The 21,434-nt window shown below is 43.9% G+C and overlaps 1 protein-coding gene across 2 annotated transcripts in view; it reads right to left on the reverse strand.

Moving 5' to 3' along the window:
* LOC128695207 (uncharacterized) overlaps positions 1–21,040 on the reverse strand; it is a 145,249-nt gene extending 124,209 nt beyond the window's left edge. The window contains exon 1 of one of the 2 annotated variants that reach the window (XM_070091312.1): positions 20,573–21,040. The gene's annotated coding sequence lies outside the window, so the exon portion shown is untranslated. Of the gene's footprint in view, positions 1–1,780; positions 1,852–20,572 lie in introns of those variants that run through there. The other variant, XM_070091310.1, reaches the window with a different exon arrangement.
* Between the last annotated feature and the right edge of the window lie 394 nt (positions 21,041–21,434).

Raw genomic sequence — 21,434 nt, forward strand, 5'->3', positions numbered from 1 at the left:
GTGTGTGTGTATGACCACAGTAGGTACCTAGTGTGTGTGTATGACCACAGTAGGTACCTAGTGTGTGTGTATGACCACAGTAGGTACCTAGTGTGTGTGTATGACCACAGTAGGTACCTAGTGTGTGTGTATGACCACAGTAGGTACCTAGTGTGTGTGTATGACCACAGTAGGTACCTAGTGTGTGTGTATGACCACAGTAGGTACCTAGTGTGTGTGTATGACCACAGTAGGTACCTAGTGTGTGTGTATGACCACAGTAGGTACAGGATACACAATAACTAGCGTATGTGTGACCATGATAGTGACTCCAAGTTGCACCACACACTCAAGAGGTCACCTTGTTTACCTCATTATTCTTGTCAAGACGATGTAAAACGTTGACTTAGAACCCCCAGCTGAATGTTAGCTAATAATTAGGTTGACAATCATGATACTAGTATTTAATGATGATAATGTGATTATGCTGATGGTTATTATTTGATATTATTATTGTTATTATTATTATTATTTGATGTGATGAAATTATGATGCTTATGATGTTTATAGCCATAACAATGCTGATGATTACACAGATCAAGCAGCAACAGCATAAACAGTAGTAGCGACAGCAGCATAAACAGTAGTAGCGACAGCAGCATAAACAGTAGTAGCGACAGCAGCATAAACAGTAGTAGCGACAGCAGCATAAACAGTGGTAGCGACAGCAGCATAAACAGTAGTAGCGACAGCAGCATAAACAGTAGTAGCGACAGCAACATAAACAGTAGTAGCGACAGCAGCATAAACAGTAGTAGCGACAGCAGCATAAACAGTAGTAGCGACAGCAGCATAAACAGTGGTAGCGACAGCAGCATAAACAGTAGTAGCGACAGCAGCATAAACAGTAGTAGCGACAGCAACATAAACAGTAGTAGCGACAGCAGCATAAACAGTAGTAGCGACAGCAGCATGAACAGTAGCAGCAACAGCAGCATAAACTGTAGCAGCAACAGCAGTATAAACAGTAGCAGCAGAAACAGCAGCATCAACACAGAACAGTAACACTATTTCCTGTTAGAGGCGACAGTCAACAGTTATCAGTGCACAATAAACATCCGTTGTATTCCGTCCGATGGTGGCGTTGAAACTCGATTTTCTAACTTACTAAAAGTGCATATCTAAGAGCAAATAAAAACAAGGCCGCGATGAGACTAGCAAGAAGGTGACCGGGGAAGGTCAAGCAATGTTCCAACGTGAGCGTTCATCACTGGGGGTGCGAGAACGTGCGGCCGTTCACCATTAAGAAAGTCGCGATGCCCTCGAAGTGGGAGACCGAGGGACGGCCTCGCCAGGTGAGAGACCGAGGGACGGCCTCGCCAGGTGAGAGACCGAGGGACTGCCTCGCCAGGTGAGAGACCGAGGGACGGCCTCGCCAGGTGAGAGACCGAGGGACGGCCTCGCCAGGTGAGACACCGAGGGACGGCCTCGCCAGGTGAGAGACCGAGGGACGGCCTCTCCAGGTGAGAGACCGAGGGACTGCCTCGCCAGGTGAGAGACCGAGGGACGGCCTCGCCAGGTGAGACACCAAGGGACGGGACGTCCTCGCCAAGGCATGACGCAAGGCCACTCTCCTTGCAGCCATATCTTGGAAAGCTTCCACTTTCACCAGGCAGCCTTCCTCCTCCTCCTCCTCCACCTCCACCTCCTCCTCCTCCACCTCCTCCTTCACCTCTTCCTCCTCCACCACCTCCTCCTCCGTGACTTGCATTCAACTCCGGCAAAGTGGGCGATAACTCACAGTGGTAGTTGCAGTGGTGGCGGTGGCAACAAGCACTCAGGACGGCACAGCTTCGCCGCTGGAAGAATACTGACGATCCTCCGATAAAAGCAACAGGCAACGCTGCCGACTTTCACTGTGCTCCGCCCACCACCGGAGGCTCCAGCTTGTATACGCACGTGTATACACGGGCGTATACGCGCGTCTACAAGAGCGTACATGTTTTCAGAGGAGTACAAGTCTACACGGACATAAAAGCGCGTCTTAAAGGACGTACACATTTACACAGGCGAACAGTACACAAACAGACACAAGCACTAGAAAAGACACATGCTTACACACATATATATGCTTACACACACACACACACACACACACACACACACACACACACACACACACACACACACACACACACACACAAAGGCAATGTTCCAGAGATGGGACACAGCAACAAGGGGACACAGTTGGAAGTTGAAGACACAGATGAATCACAGGGATGTTAGGAAGTATTTCTTCAGCCGCAGAGTAGTCAGTAAGTGGAATAGTTTAGGAAGCGATGTAGTGGAGGCAGGATCCATACATAGCTTTAAGCAGAGGTATGATAAAGCTCACGGTTCAGGGAGAGTGACCTAGTAGCGACCAGTGAAGAGGCGGGGCCAGGAGCTTGGACTCGACCCCTGCAACCTCAACTAGGTGAGTACAACTAGGTGAGTACACACACACACACACAAGTATTTCAGTCTCCTTGTACTACAAAAGAGGAATGAGGCAGATGACTAAGTACTGGAGACAGAAATATATTAATTTCAATAGAAAATGTTCCGGAATCCTCTTTCCTCCACGCAACAGGACCAAGAGGAAAATTAGATTTAAACCGAACGGTTTAAAAAGACGCATTAAGAACCGCAATTGCGAATAGTTAGTATAGGTTTGTCAGGAAACAGGACAAGTGTTTCCTGAGGCGGGTCTGAGTCATATAACCTGCAGCTCTAACCGAGGCCTTCCGCGTAGTAATGAAATGGAAGGTCGGTAGGTTGCAGTGCAGAAGAGGTCGGTACAAGGTCGACTCCAGACACCGGTTCGGAAGTAAATATAACAGAAGGACGAAGTCGAAGAAAAGTTTTAAGTCGCGGGTTGGTAAGAGTCCAGAAGGGATCGAGAGCTCATCCAAACTCCTCAAAACTGCTGTTAATTGCTCAGCTACAGGATCAAGAGCTAGGGATCAACATCGGTAACTCAACTAGGAATACAGCAGTGTTCGGCCATTTTTTTATGTTCTTATGTTGACCTGCTTCACTGTCTCTTCTTAAAATTATCCTCACACAGTGTGCACCTATAAACAAGTGTCTGTATATTGTGCTCAGGATGGAGTGCGAGACATACTGGCCAGTGTTGCCTAAAAAAATGATCTTTATTTTCACTTACTATGCTCTATTCCTCTCTTTACTTACTCCTTTACTCTCGTCCCTTTTGCCTCCAATATTCCCACTTACTGCCACTTCCTCCTACCGGCTATCGTTGTTGGGGATCGAGAAAATCTTTTCTCTAAAATATGGGAAACTGCAGCGAGTCAGAGCCTTGTTGCTCTAAGTTTACATTAAGATTAGAGCTTGACTCTGTGGCCACATTTTGCTTGACGTCGTTGTGGTGAGCGGAGAGCTGGACGTTACCTTCACATCAAAGCTCTAGGTTAAACTCGGTACTAGGTATCCCTCTTCCTTTGTGTATCCTCATCGTTCAGAGAGGAATTTCGCTGCTACGAGTCCTTGCTCAGGGATCCCCGACCTTGTAAATCTCCTTCTCGTATAGGTATTCCAGTACCTGAAGGAGTTCTAACCTTAGGATTTCTGTTCCCGTGGGAATTACTCTGGAGATTACACTGGAGATTTCTGTGGGGATTACTCTGGAGAATTCGTTTTTAGAATCCTCACCTGGGAACTCCTCTCCCTGTGGAATCAGTGTGAAGGATGATGCTTAAAACCTCACAGGTGATTCCGTATACCAAAACAAAAAGTAACAGCTGAACAACGCGATGCGCACGAAAGAAAACAAAACAAAAAAAAAAACAAAAAACAAACAGAAACGCAGAGAAAAAAAAAATCCACACGAATTTGATGAAAGAAAATATATATAATTTTGATATGGTAGAAGTTTCCAAAGAGTACACAGGTGTTGTGAGAATACACAGGTGTTCTGGGAAAGCAAAGGTGTTCTTGGATGGAAATTAAGAGTATGTTGCTCTCTTCAGAACATTTGCGCGTCTATGCTGACTTTGGAAGGTTCGATGATTTTGCTAATTAGGTGTTCAGTCTGTATAACAGGTGCTCAGTCTACATGACAGGTGCTCAATCTACATGGCAGGTGCTCAGTCTGGATGGCAGGTGCTCAGTCTGCATGACAGGTGCTCAGTGTATATGGCAGGTGGTCAGTCTGGATGGCAGGTGCTCAGTCTGCATGACAGGTGCTCAGTGTACATGGCAGGTGGTCAGTTTGGATGGCAGGTGCTCAGTCTGGATGGCAGGTGCTTAGTCTGGGTGGCAGGTGCTCAGTCTGGGTGGCAGGTGCTCAGTCTGAATGGCAGGTGCTCAGTCTGGATGGCAGGTGCTCAGTCTGGGTGGCAGGTGCTCAGTCTGGATGGCAGGTGGTCAGTCTAGATGGCAGGTGCTCAGTCTGGATGGCAGGTGCTCAGTCTGCATGACAGGTGCTCAGTGTACATGGCAGGTGCTCAGTGTACATGGCAGGTGGTCAGTCTACATGGCAGGTGGTCAGTCTGGATGGCAGGTGCTCAGTCTGGATGACAGGTGCTCAGTCTGGATGGCAGGTGCTCAGTCTGGATGGCAGGTGCTCAGTCTGGATGGCAGGTGCTCAGTCTGGATGGCAGGTGCTCAGTCTGGATGGCAGGTGCTCAGTTTGGATGGCAGGTGCTCAGTCTGGATGACGGGTGCTCAGTCTGGATGGCAGGTGCTCAGTCTGGATGGCAGGTGCTCAGTCTGGATGGCAGGTGCTCAGTCTGGATGGCGGGTGCTCAGTCTGGATGGCAGGTGCTCAGTCTGGATGGCAGGTGCTCAGTTTGGATGGCAGGTGCTCAGTCTGGATGGCAGGTGCTCAGTCTGGATGGCGGGTGCTCAGTCTGGATGGCAGGTGCTCAATCTGGATGGCAGGTGCTCAGTCTGGATGGCAGGTGCTCAGTCTGGATGGCAGGTGCTCAGTCTGGATGGCAGGTGCTCAGTCTGGATGGCAGGTGCTCAGTCTGGATGGCAGGTGCTCAGTCTATGCATTAGATGATCATACTGCATTCAATTTAAAATCAAGGTCTTTACTCTGTATTTGCTAAACTCTTTTCATATGCAACATTCTGTTCCAAAAATCTTGGGCCCAGCGTATGTATATGTATGCTCTAACAAGTATCTTCATTCGTAACTAAACTAGGGAAGTGAGCGAAGCGAAAAGAACACAGTAAGTGCAACCAAAGTTGTCGTTTGGTTGACATCAGTTAACAAAATTAATTCAATAATGAAGCGCTTGGTTGAGGTGCAGCTGCTGGGTCGAGGATGCTACAGGAGGTAAATATTCGTTGGGTCAACCATTTTCATGGTGAACACGAAGGTCTTATAGCTGTCAATAGCTTCCTTTGTCCTGTTTAATGCGTCTACTGCCTACATTTTCTGTCCACATCGCATCTCCTGTCCACATCTTCGCATCTCTGCTTTCGCTAATCCCTTACCTTCCTCTACGTCATCTCTCTCTCTACTCCTTCCTCTTCCACCTTCCTTCACGGAAACACCCCTCCCCAACCCCCACGTGTCATGGTCAGGTGACGTCACAGTCTACTTACTGTGGGTTCCCCACTGACATCACTGTGGCGTCCCCCTGGCGCTACTGTGGGTTCCTACAGCGTCTGGGGAATAAGAGGTCAGCAGGTTTGATCCGAAGGGGAGGATAGCTCCAATTCCTTTAATGAAGAGCTTTTAATCACTATCACACAGATTATTAAGCCCAGGAGCTCTACGCAGCATACCGCCTCTTGGTGGTTACAGTAGTCCTCACACAATGGTAATGACCTGGGTTCAATAACCGGTTGGTCGAAACGTCTGGGCATGTTTCCTTATCCTTGTTTCCCTCTTTTCACCTACTGAATTTTTTTTTTAAGCTTTTCGTAACTACAAATACCCTGAAAACTAAGCAGCATATAGGTACCTCAGTGTTAGTCGCCTAAAGTCTTAGCAGTAAATAGGTACCTAGGTGCTAGTCGACTGAGGTCTTGGCAATAGGTACCGAAGTCTTAGTCGTCTGAGTAATTAACAGTAACGAGGTATCCTGGTGTCAGGCTCCTGTTGTTGGACGAATCATTGACCATCTCACCATATATTCCACATACAACACATGTCATAACATCCTCCAACACACAGCTTCATGCTGTTAACACTACTGACGTACATGTTTCAGAGCTGTATGTTACCTTTCCTTCTGAAGGTGGTTGTGCGTGGTGCTCCACCCGCAGGAAACTGGGCCATCTCAGGGCGTGTCTGGTGGCCGCCCTCAGAGTGTTGTGATGCCGTTATTCCGTGACACTTAATCCACACCTTCTCTTGCCTTTGTAATTCACTTACTCCTCTGTATTCCTACTCTCTTCTTTCTCCCATCCTCATAACTTTATCGGGAATATTTCTGGTGTATGTACACTATAATTCTTTCTCTTGTCTTCTCTCCTCTCATACCAAGCCATCTTTTCAGTCATTTTTACCAATAGGTATATTCTGTTACATAATATGGTACAAAAGATTTAAGCGATACATTGTTGATATATATATATTTCCTGGTAATCATTCAGAGCATCACTATCGTTGCCAGGCTTCCTGTCACTGACGTCGTATAATTGCATCGAACGCTCGCGTAGTTGTACAATTAAATAGTTTAAACTTAAGCTCGTAAATAGGAAACTGTTCTCACTAATGTGACTTGCAATGCTTCTGAGAGTAGCCTACACACACACGCCATCAGTCTGGCTACAAAACGCTTCTCTCTCTCTCTCTCTCTCTCTCTCTCACTATAAACACGTCAGTCTTGCAATCGAGATGTGTGCAACAGTATGCTCGTCATCAATCAGAGCGTTGCGTCGAAGTTACCTCAAGAGGAAAACGATATTGTTGCTGTATCACGTCGAAGCTAAACATTAGAACAGGTGACAGCCATTTGCCATCAGCGCTGCTGGTGTTTGGTAATGGCTGTAGGAGGCCCTAGCGAGTACTGCAGGTGGTGGTGGTGGTGGTGGGGTTACAGTAGTCAGGGGGAAAAATGAATCTAAGCAGAGATTTGTAGTAAACTGGCTAATTGGATTTGAAGCCTGTCGACTACAAGTGGGTCTTCGACGCTGTATGTTACGTATTCACCAACAGTCAAGAAATCTTAAATATCTATGAGAGGGATTAATGTAAACTCAGTGTATATACACCACTACTGCCCCATCCATCACCCAATACTGTCTCAGTTCTCATCACTACAGTTACTATCACCTCAGCCGCCACGGCAACAACGACATCTGCTTACCAGCCAGTATTACCTTTTAATCCAAAAGTCACTATCTCTTACTATTATCTTTTAAAACCTCTCAACCCCCTTCAACACACACATACACACACACACACACACACACACACACACACACACACACACACACACACACACAGTCGAGGAGGGCAAGAGACTACAAACCTCACTCAAGGAAAAAGATCTTGGGGTGAGTATAACACCAGGCACATCTCCTGAAGCGCACATCAACCAAATAACTGCTGCAACATATGGGCGCCTAGCAAACCTCAGAACAGCATTCCGACATCTTAATAAGGAATCGTTCAGGACCGTGTACACCGTGTACGTTAGGCCCATATTGGAGTATGCGGCACTAGTTTGGAACCCACACCTAGCCAAGCATGTGAAGAAACTAGAGAAAGTGCAAAGGTTTGCAACAAGACTAGTTCCAGAGCTATGAGGTATGTCCTACGAGGAGAGGTTAAGGGAAATGAGCCACAGAGTAGTCAGGAAGTGGAATAGTTTGAGAAGCGATGTAGTGGAGGCAGGATCCATACATAGCTTTAAGCAGAGGTATGATAAAGCTCACGGTTCAGGGAGAGTGACCTAGTAGCGACCAGTGAAGAGGCTGGGCCAGGAGCTTGGACTCGACCCCTGCAAAATCAACTAGGTGAGTACAACTAGGTGAGCACACACACACACACACACAGTAGGAAGTATTTCTTCAGTCATAGAGTTGTAAGGCAGTGGAATAGCCTAGAAAATGACGTAGTGGAGGCAGGAACCATACACAGTTTTAAGACGAGGTTTGATAAAGCTCATGGAGCGGGGAGAGAGAGGGCCTAGTAGCAACCGGTGAAGAGGCGGGGCCAGGAGCTAGGACTCGACCCCTGCAACCACAAATAGGTGAGTACAAATACGTGAGTACACACACACACACACACACACACACACGTTACTTCATCTTTGGAGGAGGAAAGAGAGTGAAGATAATTGTGAGCGAGGCTGGTCACTGTGTTGTCCACCTTCTCTTATGATGTAGCAGATCTTCAGGAGTTGTGTGACACACCATTTATCTTCTCTACATCTGTACCGCTTGATGTTATTGACGCCATGCCTCTGTAAATACTTGTAGTTGACGCCATGCCTCTGTAAATACTTGTAGTTGACGCCATGCCTCTGTAAATACTTGTAGTTGACGCCATGCCTCTGTAAATACTTGTAGTTGACGCCATGCATCTGTAAATACTTGTAGTTGACGCCATGCCTCTGTAAATACTTGTAGTTGACGCCATGCATCTGTAAATACTTGTAGTTGACGCCATGCCTCTGTAAATACTTGTAGTTGACGCCATGCCTCTGTAAATACTTGTAGTTGACGCCATGCCTCTGTAAATACTTGTAGTTGACGCCATGCCTCTGTAAATACTTGTAGTTGACGCCATGCCTCTGTAAATACTTGTAGTTGACGCCATGCCTCTGTAAATACTTGTAGTTGACGCCATGCCTCTGTAAATACTTGTAGTTGACGCCATGCATCTGTAAATACTTGTAGTTGACGCCATGCCTCTGTAAATACTTGTAGTTGACGCCATGCATCTGTAAATACTTGTAGTTGACGCCATGCCTCTGTAAATACTTGTAGTTGACGCCATGCCTCTGTAAATACTTGTAGTTGACGCCATGCCTCTGTAAATACTTGTAGTTGACGCCATGCATCTGTAAATACTTGTAGTTGACGCCATGCCTCTGTAAATACTTGTAGTTGACGCCATGCCTCTGTAAATACTTGTAGTTGACGCCATGCCTCTGTAAATACTTGTAGTTGACGCCATGCCTCTGTAAATACTTGTAGTTGACGCCATGCCTCTGTAAATACTTGTAGTTGACGCCATGCCTCTGTAAATACTTGTAGTTGACGCCATGCCTCTGTAAATACTTGTTGTTGACGCCATGCCTCTGTAAATACTTGTAGTTGACGCCATGCCTCTGTAAATACTTGTAGTTGACGCCATGCATCTGTAAATACTTGTAGTTGACGCCATGCCTCTGTAAATACTTGTAGTTGACGCCATGCCTCTGTAAATACTTGTAGTTGACGCCATGCCTCTGTAAATACTTGTAGTTGACGCCATGCATCTGTAAATACTTGTAGTTGACGCCATGCCTCTGTAAATACTTGTAGTTGACGCCATGCCTCTGTAAATACTTGTTGTTGACGCCATGCCTCTGTAAATACTTGTAGTTGACGCCATGCCTCTGTAAATACTTGTAGTTGACGCCATGCCTCTGTAAATACTTGTTGTTGACGCCATGCCTCTGTAAATACTTGTAGTTGACGCCATGCCTCTGTAAATACTTGTAGTTGACGCCATGCATCTGTAAATACTTGTAGTTGACGCCATGCCTCTGTAAATACTTGTAGTTGACGCCATGCCTCTGTAAATACTTGTAGTTGACGCCATGCCTCTGTAAATACTTGTAGTTGACGCCATGCATCTGTAAATACTTGTAGTTGACGCCATGCCTCTGTAAATACTTGTAGTTGACGCCATGCCTCTGTAAATACTTGTTGTTGACGCCATGCCTCTGTAAATACTTGTAGTTGACGCCATGCCTCTGTAAATACTTGTAGTTGACGCCATGCCTCTGTAAATACTTGTTGTTGACGCCATGCCTCTGTAAATACTTGTAGTTGACGCCATGCCTCTGTAAATACTTGTAGTTGACGCCATGCATCTGTAAATACTTGTAGTTGACGCCATGCCTCTGTAAATACTTGTAGTTGACGCCATGCATCTGTAAATACTTGTAGTTGACGCCATGCCTCTGTAAATACTTGTAGTTGACGCCATGCCTCTGTAAATACTTGTTGTTGACGCCATGCCTCTGTAAATACTTGTAGTTGACGCCATGCCTCTGTAAATACTTGTAGTTGACGCCATGCCTCTGTAAATACTTGTAGTTGACGCCATGCCTCTGTAAATACTTGTAGTTGACGCCATGCCTCTGTAAATACTTGTTGTTGACGCCATGCCTCTGTAAATACTTGTAGTTGACGCCATGCCTCTGTAAATACTTGTTGTTGACGCCATGCCTCTGTAAATACTTGTAGTTGACGCCATGCCTCTGTAAATACTTGTTGTTGACGCCATGCCTCTGTAAATACTTGTTGTTGACGCCATGCCTCTGTAAATACTTGTTGTTGACGCCATGCCTCTGTAAATACTTGTAGTTGACGCCATGCCTCTGTAAATACTTGTAGTTGACGCCATGCCTCTGTAAATACTTGTTGTTGACGCCATGCCTCTGTAAATACTTGTTGTTGACGCCATGCCTCTGTAAATACTTGTAGTTGACGCCATGCCTCTGTAAATACTTGTTGTTGACGCCATGCCTCTGTAAATACTTGTTGTTGACGCCATGCCTCTGTAAATACTTGTAGTTGACGCCATGCCTCTGTAAATACTTGTTGTTGACGCCATGCCTCTGTAAATACTTGTAGTTGACGCCATGCCTCTGTAAATACTTGTTGTTGACGCCATGCCTCTGTAAATACTTGTTGTTGACGCCATGCCTCTGTAAATACTTGTTGTTGACGCCATGCCTCTGTAAATGCTTGTAGTTGACGCCATGCCTCTGTAAATACTTGTTGTTGACGCCATGCCTCTGTAAATACTTGTAGTTGACGCCATGCCTCTGTAAATACTTGTTGTTGACGCCATGCCTCTGTAAATGCTTGTTGACGCCATGCCTCTGTAAATACTTGTTGTTGACGCCATGCCTCTGTAAATACTTGTTGTTGACGCCATGCCTCTGTAAATGCTTGTAGTTGACGCCATGCCTCTGTAAATACTTGTTGTTGACGCCATGCCTCTGTAAATACTTGTTGTTGACGCCAGTCCTCTGTAAATACTTGTTGTTGACGCCATGCCTCTGTAAATACTTGTTGTTGACGCCATGCCTCTGTAAATACTTGTTGTTGACGCCATGCCTCTGTAAATACTTGTTGTTGACGCCAGTCCTCTGTAAATACTTGTTGTTGACGCCATGCCTCTGTAAATACTTGTTGTTGACGCCATGCCTCTGTAAATACTTGTTGTTGACGCCAGTCCTCTGTAAATACTTGTTGTTGACGCCATGCCTCTGTAAATGCTTGTTGACGCCATGCCTCTGTAAATGCTTGTTGACGCCATGCCTCTGTAAATACTTGTTGACGCCATGCCTGTGTTAATACTTGTTGTGTGTATTACTGACATTCCTTCATCAATGGTCCATCTCTCTGCTACATCATCAACCCCTGATCTAAAATAAGTTACATTTGCTACATTGTACAGTCACAGACCGGGGCGCTGGGGCGTTGACCCCCGGAACTCTCTCCAGGTAAACTCCAGGTAAACAGTGTGTACTTGTGTATGAGACTCTCGGTGCAAAGTGTAATTAACCTTTGGAACTTGATAATTCATTATAATTATAATAGCTTACGATTATTATGAATTATTATGAATTTCATTTCTTGTCTGATTCAGTTATTTTATTTTATGGAAATTGATGACGCTTATAGTTTCAAAAATATTTTCTTCATGAAGTGTGTTTGGTTTTTGACTCTCAGAACACAATAAGTGTCAGGGGTCCAAGACTGTTCAACTGCCTACCAGCATACAAAAAGGGGGATTACTAATAGACCCCTGGCTGTCTTAAAGAAGGCACTGGACAGGCACCAAAAGTCAGTACCTGACCAACCGGGCTGTGGTTCATACGTCAGCTTGCGTGCGGCCAGCAGTAACAGCCTGGTTGATCAGACTCTGACCCACCATGAGGCCTGGTCTCAGACCAAGCCGCGGGGGCGTTGACCTCCGAAACCTTCTCTAGGTACACCAGGTAAACGACTGAGTTCATGAAAAAGCATTATCTCAGGGAAGGGGGGAGAGAGAGAGAGAGAGAGAGAGAGAGAGAGAGAGAGAGAGAGAGAGAGAGAGAGAGAGAGAGAGAGAGAGAGAGAGGCTGTGTAGCTATAATGGTCATCTCTCTCTCCCTCTCTTCCCTGCAGTGCTGAGTGTTGCAACATGTTCACATGTCTTAGTAACTCCCGGAATGTGAACGATCGATCGTCTCAGCTCGTGGCGTCGCGGCTCTCTCTCTCAAGTTCTGGATTGCATAACAACGACATCATCCCGCTGGTTCACGTGATTATGCGAAGACGAGAAGCAAAAAAAAATGATTTACATAAATATTATATATTATATTAATATTAGAAAGCTTTAATCCCGTGGAGATTATACTAAGCCTGATAAATTGGTTATAATTCGGCTTTATCCATGCATCTGGAGAGGCAGCTTGAATTTTGTGGTATCAAAAGCCCTTAACTAGCACCAAGGCAACAACCTCCCCTTCCTTCCTCGAAGGGAAAATATGTACGACAATACAAGAGAGATGTTTACCTCTGTGAGGTCCATTTACCATCATGGTGTGGTAACACCCACCTGAGGAATCCACCACAGAGAAGTAACACAACAATCTCTCTAAACGCACACTGACGTAAGCACAGGAGCTGGGATAGGAATGAATGTTAAACACCCAGAGCTCAGTGATGGATATCCTGCGGTGAAATCCGACACTATCATGACTTTAAAGAAGCAAGAGACTGTACGACTGGTGGAAAACACTCAAGAGTGCTAGACGTCTAGTATCTCTAGTTCTTTCTATTGTAATGATTGCAAAACTGAGAAAGAGAGAGGCTGGCATGCTCGCACGTTGACTATGTTCCACACTTTAAGGTGGCATATAAGTGAGTAGAAATAGGAAGTGCGTCTGTCCGGCCATCAGCAGACGAAGGTTTGTAGATGAATGGTTCAGAGAACCGACATGTTGATAAATTAGACATGTGCAACTCTTGGGTATCTTTATTGAGGAAACGTTTCGCCACACAGTGGCTTCATCAGTCCATACATAGGAGAAACTTGAAGAACAGGAGGAGAATGAGGTAATCAGTTCCTCAACCTTGAGTCGATGTGTTCAGTCCATCAATCTTGAGTAGAATACGGCATATCAGCGGAGAAGCAGCTTATAAACCGTATGGCAGGAGAGGTGTAGCAGTCATAGGTGGTGTCACATTTGTTCAATGTGGAAGTAGGTCGTGCCGAAGAATTAGGCATGGACTGATGAAGCCACTGTGTGGCGAAACGTTTCCTCAATAAAGATACCCAAGAGTTGCACATGTGTCTAATTTATCAACATGTCGGTTCTCTGAACCATTCATCTACAAACCTGTCAGACACTGCAACTTCTTGGGATCTTAATGCTTAGGAATTCTTCGCTTGCCTAATTCTTGGGCACGACCTACTTCCACATTGAACAAATGTGACACCACCTATGACTGCTGCACCTCTCCTGCCATACGGTTTATAAGCTGCTTCTCCGCTGATATGCCGTATTCTACTCAAGATTGATGGACTGAACACATCGACTCAAGGTTGAGGAACTGATTACCTCATTCTCCTCCTGTTCTTCAAGTTTCTCCTATGTATGGACTGATGAAGCCACTGTGTGGCGAAACGTTTCCTCAATAAAGATACCCAAGAGTTGCACATGTGTCTAATTTATCAGCAGACGAAGGATCGAGGATCCACCATCTTGCGCTGATGACCCACACGAGTTTATTTATACACACACTAAGATAAACCTCCTCCATGCTATCTCTAAATTCTAGATGGTTCAGAGAGCAGAGTAAGACGGATCATAACCGAGGTGTGGTATAGCGTTGGGATTTCTCTAACTTCAACTTCTCTTGGCTCTTTGGAAGGTAAGAGCTGTCGTAAAAGCTTACTATTATGCATTAAGACAACGGAGTTCGTGTACAGACAAAAGACAGCTATTATACCGCAGGACGGGCAGCCACCAACTGCCTCCCTGAAGAAATAACCTTCTAAAGGTCATTGTACCATCAGCAATCATATACTTTTAAATAATATATTCAGAAGGAAGCGCTAAATCCTAATGGCCATACAGTATCTTATATTTTTAAATAATTCCATTTGGAAATTCTCACAAATATATATTCACTGTGTTAAGATATAGACCAAACGAGAGCGTTAGTCTCGTTTGGTCTATATCTGCATATATCCAGTGGTATTTACCACTATATATATGCAGTATCCAGTGGTATTTACCACTATATATATGCAGTATCCAGTGGTATTTATCACTGGATACCAGTGACAGAAAATTAGGTAAGGAGTACATGCTCGGTGTTTACAAAAGTCCAGGAAAATGAGAAGTGAAGAGAGAGAGAGAGAGAGAGAGAGAGAGAGAGAGAGAGAGAGAGAGAGAGAGAGAGAGAGAGAGAGAGAGAGAGAGAATGTTGTGTGTCTGTGTACATGTTGTGGGAAGACAAGAGTTCTCTTCATCAGAAAGTGAACGGCAAGAAAGCCTGGAACTACTGAGGCGTCTCGTGGGAGCCGTGGCTGAATGGTATTTATCTACGCTACTCTAACAATCCCCCCCCTGCCCCCTCCTTCAAACAAACAATTGATAAACTCCCGTTGCTGGAACTGACGCCTGCTGCCTCAACGGAACGGGGATCGTATCTTACAACCTGACACCCCGACGTTTGCTCTGGGTCTACCAAAACAAGATTTAGTATATTATATTAACCTAAAAAAAGGCACAATACCGTGACTGGAACAATATACAAATAACCCTCACCTGGGAGAGACAACCTTATAACCTCGTTTCGGTCCGGCTTCGTCTATTTACAAGTCGATAATGGCCCGGAGGCAGATCGAAAGGTCGGTCAGGTCTCATTACCACATCTTCGGTCAGTTATCCTCTCGTGAGGAAACATTGTTTAATGATAGTCAATTATTTATCATTTTCCCTTTTGTATCATGAAAAGCGCATTGCAAGTAGAAGTTTTGCCGTAACGAAATATTATCAATAGTAGTAGTAGTAGTAGTAGTAGTAGTAGTAGTAGTAGTAGTAGTAGTAGTAGTAGTAGTAGTGGCAGTAGCAATAGTAGTAGTAACAGCAGTAGTGGCAGTAGCAACAGTAGTAGTAACAGCAGTAGTGGCAGTAGCAACAGTAGTAGTAGCAGCAATGGTAATAGGAATGGTAATGGTGGTGGTAGTAGTAGTAGTACTAGTAGTAGTAGTAGTAATAGTATTATGGCTCGCCCAGGTAAGCCTGATGTAAACAACAGTGATCACTGCTGCGTCACTTTAGCAGTGAAAGTCACTACGTCAGACCGTATTTTCCTCAAGAAAGTGAGATAGATTTTAATAGATTTTTGCCCTTCTTATAGACGGTACCTGCGTGTTTACTACACACACACACACACACACACACACACACACACACACACACACACACACACACACAAGAGCAGCTGTGGTCTAAGATGACAGTGGTGTAGGCTACAAGAAAGTGAAAGTCGTGAGTGTGTTTACATCGGGACCAACACTAATTTTTACCTCCCTGTCTGCCTCTCCCCCTCCTTGTAAATCAGAATTCTTTGATATGTACTGTGGGTAGGAGAAAGAGAAGGAACTGGAAGAAGAGGAAGAGGAGGAAGACTAAGAAGTGAAAAAGGAGAAACCAAACTTAATAATTTTATACCAGTGAAACAATGTGATTATTCAGTTTTTGAGAATGTATCTAATTTGTTGCTATCATGACTCACATTTCGTATATTATGACAATAATCAAAACAATTCGATGTTCGCTAGGCGAAGCTCAAAACTGTATCCGTAGCTTCTTCCAAGTCATAGGTTTCTCGTAGCAACACATTTTAACAAAAGGGAAAACCTCCCCGCTATTTAGGTATAAAATGGATTTCTGGATAAGGTGTTCCAGCGCTGGGTGTAATGGGAGGAAGGAAGATTTAAGCGTGTGCTTGTGGAAAGCAGGTAGAAAGTCGACCTGGGAAAGGCAGACAGGAGCCTGTTCCTGAGTAAGGCCTGCACCTAGGGAAGAAGGCAGATAGGAGCGTGTACCTGAGGAAGGCAGGTAGCAGTGTGCACCTAGGAGGAGGAAAAAAAGGGCATCATACATTCAGGTGTACCTCTCCCTCCTCGACATCACACCAGACTGCATTACACAGAATTCTTCGCCTGCCTGACCACACACACGTAACAACTAATGTAATGATCCCCCTCCCCCTCTTCCCCTGTACACTCCAGAAACACACTATTATCGCATTATGGCTCAATATTGGAGAAACTCGTAAAGAGAACGTATGTTTTGCTAATTCAAATTCCCGCTGAACCGTTGAAGGGAATTTGGTAATAGTTAACTATTAGTTTGGGAATATCTTGACTGGTATAAATAGAAGCGAATCTGACAATATTAGCTTGAAGCTTCAAGTTGACTGCAAATATTTTTAAGAACGTGAAAAAGAATGAAAAACTTAAATGTATAATTCGCTGCGATACATAACAAGTGGTACTGTTCGTGGTACCTTGAACTGCATAAGGTACTACCGTTTGTGGTACCTTATTTACATTGATAAATGAGACACTTGTACAACATCTGGGTATAAAGTGAGTACATGAGTACTTGAGTGCATCACCAGGGACAAGGCTGCTCCTCGACCTTCAGTCAGGAATTTCGTTACTCTTGAGAGAGTTATCTCAGAAGAGTAGCCTCCTGTGTAGTACATAACTGTGTAGTGGCAGTAACGGGAATTATAACTGGTTTGGATTGGCGAGGATTAACTTGCTTTTGAGTGAGTTGTCTGTTGGACTCTCCACCTTGATCTTCATCCAGCGGGATCATGTGTCTGCGAGGACACATTCTCCTGCGCTGACACAGATGTCTCCAAAGAAACATAATTCACACACTGTGCAAAAAATATAACAACAAATATGTCCACCAGACTGTTTTCTATATGTGTAATTTTTTCACGTAACGAAGAGCTTTCTTACACACACACAAAAAAGATTGAACGGGCGTTTTTTTTTTTTTAGTTATGGCTTGCAGGTTTTCACTGAAAATAAAAACACACAAACATTCCCCAACAACACATACGCAACACATTTTCTTGTCTCAGTATTCTGAACCAAGCCGATTATTACAACCAAAACAAAGCCCTGAAACACAAGGGTCACACAGTGAGCCGAGCCGAGCAAAACTAACCATCACTTGAAGACACACTTGTACAATATTCAGGAATTTTTACTGAAGAAACGTCTTTCCAGCCGGTGGCTTCTTCAGTCCAATACAGAGAAGACCGATGAGCAAGGAGGAGAATAAGGTAACCAGTCTCTCAGCCTGGAGTCGAGGTGTTCACTCCATCAAGAGAGTTTCCGAACTGTTCACAAGTGTCTCATTGTTCAATTCGTTGTTTTTCTAAAACCATTACATCACCTAATTATCACCCGTACCTGCGTCCTCGACACCTGAGGAATATCAGTAATGAACCAAAGATACAACGCTACTCACCAGTCCAACTCTTGTAGGGACGGAATAAACGTTTTTATATATTATTTATTAACATTATTAGGTACACGAATAGCTTTTACCTAACACTTTAATATTTTAAATAGGTACTGGAATTACCGTACGTATTTTTACCTGGATGCGACCTACTTCAGTTAGCCAGCACATAGGTACCTATTTTTACCGTTAGGTGGACAGGGGTAGCAAGAGTGTAAGGAATCCAGCCCAGATGTCAATCCCCACAAGGGATTCGAACCCAGGATCTTGCTACTGTGAGTCGAATACTCTCACCTGTGGGCTGTACGGCCCTCCCGGGGGAGGATGGGGAGGGGATTAAGGGTATATATATATATATATATATATATATATATATATATATATATATATATATATATATATACACACACACACACACTAGTCAGCTGTCATTAGTGAAAGCTACCAGACTCCACTTCCCTCTCCTCTCCTCCCGCCCTTCACAAAACCTCGCTAAAACGAAAGTAAGGGATGTTAGAGTACACGACCTTTACACACACACACACACACACACACACACACACACACACACACACACACACACACACACACACACACACACACACACACACACACACACAGTTCAATAACATCCTCTCGGCATTAATCTGAGATATCCAAGATGGTAGTAATTATTTTTTTGATAACAAATTTTGCGTAACTCTGGTAGCAACACCACGACGGCACCTATCTCGTTGTTTTACGGGAGCAACCAACCGTTACTGTCTTGTCTAGCGGCGCCACTACCACTCTTATGACTAGAGTACAAAGAACGTTGCAGAGGGAAAGAGTACAAAGTTGAGTACATTATACAGTAGCCGACTACTTGGCATACACCACACACAAAATTTCCCACGAGGAAGATGACCCAAGAGGTGGTCACAAAACATGGACACTAGCTAACCATGACACTAGCTGACCATGACTCTAGCAAACTATAACACTAGCTGACCATGACACTAGCTGACTATAACACTAGCTGACCATGACTCTAGCAAACTATAACACTAGCTGACCATGACACTAGCTGACTATAACACTAGCTGACCATGACACTAGCTGACTGGAACACTAGCTGACCATGACACTAGCTGACTGTAACACTAGCTGACCATGACACTAGTTGACTGTAACACTAGCTGACCATGACACTAGCTGACTATAACACTAGCTGACCATGACACTAGCTGACTATAACACTAGCTGACCATGACACTAGCTGACTGTAACACTAGCTGACCATGACACTAGTTGACTGTAACACTAGCTGACCATGACACTAGTTGACTGTAACACTAGCTGACCATGACACTAGCTTACTGTAACACTAGCTGACCATGACACTAGCTTACTGTAACACTAGCTGACCATGACACTAGCTGACCATGACACTAGCTGACTGTAACACTAGCTGACCATGACACTAGTTGACTGTAACACTAGCTGACCATGACACTAGCTGACTATAACACTAGCTGACCATGACACTAGTTGACTGTAACACTAGCTGACCATGACACTAGCTTGCTGTAACACTAGCTGACCATGACACTAGCTGACCATGACACTAGCTGACTGTAACACTAGCTGACCATGACACTAGCTGACCATGACACTAGCTGACAATAACACTCGCTGACTATATATAACACTAGCTGACTATTAACATGATGTACACTAAACCTATCGTAAAATAAATCAAAGGGTCACTTGTGGAACGTCGAGATTTCTCGCACGCCTCTCGGTTTGTTACCTAACCGAACTTAAATTTTGATCGCCTTCACAAGGGTGATTAAGGCTGCACTTAGTCTGTATACTACCAGTCAAAACTATTTTAATCATTGCAGTAAGGTTTAAGGTGATATATATATATATATATATATATATATATATATATATATATATATATATATATATATATACAAGGAATTCGCGAGAGCATGCGAAATATACACAAACACTGATCTCTGGCTGAAGGAGACTTGAACCTACGAACCTTAGGACAAGGTACGCAGTGCTTTACCAATCTACCCATATATATATATATATATATATATATATATATATATATATATATATATATATATATATATATATATATATATATATATATATATATATATATATATATATATATACGTCGTGCCGAATAAGCAGAACTTGCGATCTTGGCTTAAATAGCAACGCTCATCTTGCCATATAGGACAAGCGAAAATTTGTGTATGCAATAATTTCGCCAAAATCATTCTGAACCTAACGAAAACAATATATTTCACTGTGTTTGTTTAGTACTAAATTATTGTAAACAAATTAAAATATATTTAGTTGGGTTACGGTAAAATAAATTGTTCTTGTTATAATAAGGTTAGGTAAGTTTTCTAAGATTCTTTTGGTGCAAAATTAAAAATTTTTACATTAACATTAATGAAAAAAATATACCTGTAAGCGTATAAGAGAAAATTATAGAAAGGATTTAATTTTGAATGAGTTCTTGCTAATTGACCAGTTTTACATATTCGGCACGACATATATATATATATATATATATATATATATATATATATATATATATATATATATATATATATATATATATATATATATATATATATATATTACGCAAATATTGCAAACCAAGCGATACAGGATGCAAAACAACCACGGGGGGAGTACAATGATAGTTTTAGGCCTTTCGTGTTGCAATTAACACATCAGGAGCTTGCAGAATTTCAGAAAAGAGGAGGATGTCCAAGCAAGTACGTTCCCAAAGGACGTCAAACATTTTGAGAGAAGGATACGAAGTGAACTTACCTTCGACGTGCTGGTGGAGTAGCTGTCTAGAGGACGCAGTCCAATGTAAAAATCCTTGAGTGTGCAGGATACACTGCTGGTCCACTGATCTTATCAATATACTTTTCACTACTTAATCTTGTTGACTGTAACTCCCGCAGATGTTACGCTGCTGTGAGGAGTCGGAAGAACAGCGCTCGTAGATTCGCCTATACCAGCTCCTCAATAGAAATAAATATGAAAGTAACTTGAAAGATGTTTTGAACAGCGTTCGCAATTGGATGCTTACAATATCAGTCCTGCTAGAGATTCCTAGAGTGCGTATATACTAATTTGTGATTTTTTTTTGGTGGATGGAGTGTTAGTGTGTGAGAGGGCGGGATGGGGGTGTATGATTGTACGGTAAGTAACAGCAGCGGCAGAGGAAAAAGGGAGCACAGGGAGATGTGCTCAATATGGCTGTGGGAGAACCACTGATGACCGGCGCCACATCCCCCACACTCTTCAACCGACCAGCGAAAGTTACACATTTTGTCCAGCAATCCTCCCTTCACCGTCACTTGTAAACCCCTTCCCCCCCTTCACCCCTTTCCCCTTCACCTCCTTTCCCTTCACCCCCTTCACCTCACCCTCCTCGCAGTTAAACTTCCTGTCACTTATCATAGTCTTTCCTTTCAAACAACAGAAATAATCATAGCCAGTTTCCGCGTGTTCCTCTGAACGTTGGTCGTCCCTCAGACGGCATAACGGTCCGTTAAAAGAGAAAGCCAGCACACAGCCTTTTCTTCTATGCTCGGTCAGCCTCGCGGCCTTGGACTCTCTCGGCAGAAAAGGGCTCCAGACCGAGGTCGAAATGTACAGAGCAACTTTTTCCTGTTACGAT

The sequence above is a fragment of the Cherax quadricarinatus genome, chromosome 35, assembly GCF_038502225.1.
Source record: "Cherax quadricarinatus isolate ZL_2023a chromosome 35, ASM3850222v1, whole genome shotgun sequence".
In the NCBI taxonomy this organism is placed as follows: Eukaryota; Metazoa; Arthropoda; class Malacostraca; order Decapoda; family Parastacidae; genus Cherax; species Cherax quadricarinatus.